Source organism: Myxine glutinosa, unplaced genomic scaffold (genome assembly GCF_964187855.1).
Source record: "Myxine glutinosa unplaced genomic scaffold, kmMyxGlut1.1 SCAFFOLD_354, whole genome shotgun sequence".
Classification (NCBI taxonomy): Eukaryota; Metazoa; Chordata; class Myxini; order Myxiniformes; family Myxinidae; genus Myxine; species Myxine glutinosa.
The window spans coordinates 51,533-56,225 of record NW_027616466.1 but is presented as its reverse complement, the minus strand read 5'-3'; the positions used below and the strand labels follow the sequence as shown (position 1 = coordinate 56,225).

General features: G+C 41.4%; 1 long non-coding RNA gene across 1 annotated transcript; it reads right to left on the bottom strand.

The window, feature by feature from the left end:
• Window positions 1-522: 522 nt before the first annotated feature.
• LOC144888968 (uncharacterized) lies at window positions 523-4,338 on the bottom strand. Its single transcript, XR_013621495.1, has 4 exons — window positions 4,244-4,338; window positions 3,160-3,249; window positions 1,094-1,186; window positions 523-607 (listed from the first exon to the last, which is right to left on the bottom strand). It is a non-coding gene; the product is annotated as an uncharacterized LOC144888968 (long non-coding RNA).
• Between the last annotated feature and the right edge of the window lie 355 nt (window positions 4,339-4,693).

The window sequence follows — 4,693 nt, the reverse complement described above, 5'->3', positions numbered from 1 at the left end:
AACCTTTATTTGAACATTTTATTGTAAATTTACTTCATAAATGAACAACTCATCCTCTGAGATATATAAATATGTTCTTAGCTGAATAACGTCCTCGCAACACCCAAATCGCAGGAGATGAATTATTGACTATTGAAACACCTTGAGATGTATAGAATGCCAAGTTTAAATGTGTTACATCAAAACGCCGTGATGTCCACAGGTCACAAATGCGCACAATGAAAACTTTTAGGAAGTGTGCAATGAACACCGCACAAGATCGAAGTGGCCATTGGTGGTGCAGTCGAGAAGTAACGGATCAAACGGCCCCTCTGATTCCTTTAAACTGAAAAGCCTGAAAGTGTTTCATTTCCTCAACAGTCATAGATTTGTGCGGGTAGAAGCATGGTTACATATGTGGCTGCCCTCGTCTTTTGGAAAGTGTGGAAACACTTTGTTGGACGAGCATGTCTGCCCTGGTATAATTTATATTCCCCGGCATTAAAACGTGTGTGTTTCTGGAGTGACATATATGCGAACATACCTTCAGAAAGGAGGTCGGAACGATATTACAGATTGTTTCACACAAAGACCTGGAAATGTCTTGGGGCTCCACAGACACAACCTTCTGTGTGATGGACACAAGAGAACAATAATTGAGATTTACAGCAGAACAATAATAAAGCAGGAGAATCACCTGCTTGAAATCCAATTATTTTTAACAACTTCTAAAACGTGCCAATAATATTGTCCGGGCCATTTTAGGATTTTTGTGTGGAATAAGCTAAGATTTAGGACTATCTTCAGCTTTTTTTTGTTTTGTTCCTCTGCAAACCAAAGACATACATTTGTGGAAACCAATTTTTTTTAAATTTCAACACTTTTCTGAAAGAAATGGTGCATTGTTTGAAAGAAGTGCAAGGGTGCCAATATTTTTGGCCACAACAGCACATATGTGATTCTGCGAGTTGCTATGTTGTTGCGTATGTGGTTGTCCTGGCGTTTTATGAAGTGTCTACATGCTCAGGTGGGTGTGCATGTCTGTCCTGGTATAAATTATATCCTGTGGCATTAAAGTGTGCATGTTTCTGGAATGATGTTTATGTGATAATACCTTCAGAAAGGAGGTTGGAACGATGTTATGAATTCCATTGCACAAATACCTGAAAACCCCTATAATCTTCTGAGGAACAGATGGAACAGTTTCCTGTGTGATGGACACAAGAGAAGAAGAATTGAGAATTTACGAAAGATATTTCACCAAAGTGGCCACAAATGATCAGTGATCCCTCAACAGTCAGGGATATGTTATGGATGGTGTGAGGTTACAGCCGAAGCCAAAAATATTGGCACCCTTGCACCTTTTTCAAATAACTCACAATTTTCTCAAAAACTAAGTTCAAATGGACAAAAGTATTTGGCTTCCACAATTCTCGATTTCACTGTTAATTTTACAGAACCATTGTTTTTCATTCAGAACTTAATATATCCTTTGAAATCATAAAATAAAAAGAAATGCTGTTGATAAAATTATTGACACCCTATACTTAATATTTGGTAGCAGAGCCTTTGGACAAAATAACTGCACTCAAGCGCTTCCTATAGCCATGAATGAGTTTATACACCTCGCTACTGGTAGTTTGGGCCACTCTTCTTGTGCAAACTGCTCCGGTTTTGCCAGATTTGAAAGGTGCCTTCTCCCAACTGCTGTTTTCAGATCTCCCCACAGGTGTTCAATGGGATTTAGATCTGGACTCATTGCTGGCCACTTCAGAACAGTCCAGCATTTTGTCTTGAACCATTCCAGGGTGCTTTTTGAAGTGTGTTTGGGGTCATTGTCCTGCTGGAAGACCAATGACCTTCGACGGAGACCCAGATTTCTGACACTGGGTTGAACATTGCGCTCCAAAATGCCTTGGTAATCTCTTGATTTAATGATGCCATGCACACATTCAAGTCACCCAGTGCCAGAGGCAGCACAGCAACCCCAAAACATCACTGAACCTCCTCCATGTTTGATTGTAGGGAAGGTGTTCCTTTCTTTGAATGCTTCACTTTGTTTTCTGTAAACATAGAGATGACGTGCTTTACCAAAAAGCTCTAATTTGGTCTCATCTGTCCATAGGACATTTACCCAGAAGGATTTTGGCTTGTTCAGGTGTGTTTTGCCAAACTCCAGTCGTGCTTTCATATGTTTCTCTCTCAGCAGTGGAGTCCTCCTGGGTCTCCTACCAAAGAACCCCATTTCATTGAGTTGGCGACGGATGGTGCGAGTTTATATTGTCATACTGTGTTGTGATTTAATTGACTGACTGTGTTGAAATTTATATCCTCTGTGTCTGAAGGTCAGCTTGAATCTGTTTGGCAGTTGATCGAGATGCTTTCTCCATAATTCGATCAATCGTTCGCTGCAATCTTCGATCAAGTTTTCTCTTGCGGCCACATCCAGGGAGGTTGGCTGCAGTGACATGGGCCTCAAACTTCCTGATAACATTGCGTACGGTGGACACAGGAACATCAAGGTCTCTGGAGATGGACTTGAAGCTATGAGATTGTCCATGCTTGGGTACAATCGTGTGTCTGACCTACTCAGACAATTCTCTGGTTTTCTTTCTTTTCTCCATGCTCATTGCGGTACACACAGTGACACAAAACAGCAGAATGACTCCTTTTCTCCATTCAAACTGGTTGAAAGAGTGATTCTTATATTGCAGGCACCTGCAACTCACCAAAGGCGAGTTCAATTCCAAAGCAAAGGAGAATCACCTGCTTGAAATCCAATTGTTTCTGACAACTTCTAAAACGTGCCAATAATATTGTCCGGGCCATTTTAGGATTTTTGTGTGGAATAAGCTAAGATTTAGGAATATCTTCAGCTTTTTTTTGTTTTGTTCCACTGCAAACCAAAGATGTACATTTGTGGATACCAATTTTTTTTGAATTTCAACAATTTTCTGAAAGAAATGGTGCATTGTTTGAAAGAAGTGCAAAGGTGCCAATATTTTTGGCCAAAACAGTACATATGTGATTCTGCGAGTTGCTATGTTGTTGTGTATGTGGTTGTCCTGCCTTTTATGAAGTGTCTGCATGCTCAGGTGGGTGTGCGTGTCTGTCCTGGTATAAATTATATCCTCTGGCATTAAAGTGTGCATGTTTCTAGTGATGGGTGTGTGTTCATACCTTCAGAAAGGATGTCGGAATGACATAAATACCATTGTACAAATATCTGAAAACCCCTTTAATCTTCTGAGGAACAGCTGGAACAGTTTGCTGCGTGATGGACACAAGAGAACAAGAATTGATGATTCACGAAAGATATTTTACTGAAATGGTGATAAATGTTGAGGGTGAGGGGGGCACTCAGAGGAGCATTTTATTAATAACCGTTTGGTATGAGATTCCTGGTGTTATGGGTAGGATCGGACGAGTGGTATTCAAGTGGAATCATCCACACATGAGGACTGGCAGGATGTATCAACTACACCAGGAAAGGTGAACTCATAATCCCTTCTGTGATGCATTTGTCAGGTTGAGAATGCAGGTCCGACCCAAAAGGGTGCAAGTGCTGATCACAGTCTGATTCAGGGAGGAGTAGGGTGTTGGATCGAAAGAATATCACCAAGATCTCCATTGATGAACTTTAACTTTCTGGCAGATCAGTTCGCTAAATTTATCCTTTCCTGGAACACTTTATTTTAAATTTACTTCACAAATGAACAACTCATCCTCTGAAATAAATAATCCTGTTCTTAGCCTAAAAACGTCCTCATAACACCCATATGCGGAATGTCAGACATTGAGCTGCTCAAAGGTTCTACTGCAGGAGATTAATTGTTTGTTGAACCACCATGAGATCGGGCACCAAGTTTGAGTGTGTTACATCATAACGCAGTGACATCCACAGGTCGCAAATGCGCACAATGAAAACCTTCAGGAAGTATGCAACGACCACCGCACAGGATCTAAGTGGCCATTGGTGGTGCAATAAGAAAGTAACGGATCAAATGCACCCCACCGGTTCCTTAAAACTGGAGAGCCTGAAAAGTGTTCAGTTTCCTCAACAGTCATAGATTTGTGCGGGTGGAAGCGTGGTTACATATGTGGTTGCCCTCGTCTGTTGGAAAGTGTGGACCTCTTTGTTGGTCGTGCATGTCTGCCCTGGTATCATGGACAGACATGCACGACCAACTGGTCGTGGTATCATTTATGTCCTCCAGGATTATCGTGTGTGTGTTTGTGGAGTGATGTGCGTGTGCGATTATACCTTCAGAAAGGAGGTCGAAACGATGTTCTGAATTCCTTTGTACAAATAGCTGAAAACTCCTTCATTCTTCTGAGGAACAGATGGAACAGTTTCCTGTGTGATGGATGCAAGAGAAGAAGAAGTGATGATTCATGAAAGATATTTCACTGAAATGTTGATAAATGTTGAGGGTAAGGGTCACTCAGAGGAAAATTTTATCGTTAATCGTTTGGTATGAGATTCCTGGTGTTGTTGGTAGGATTGGACGAGTGGTAGAATTCTTTTGGAATCATCCACACGTGAGGACTGGCAGGATGTATCAACTACACCAGGAAAGGTGAACTCATAATCCCTTCTGTGATGCATTTGTCAGGTTGAGAATGCAGGTCCGACCCAAAAGGGTGCAAGTGCTGATCACAGTCTGATTCAGGGAGGAGTGGGGTGTTGGATCGAAAGAATATCACCAAGATC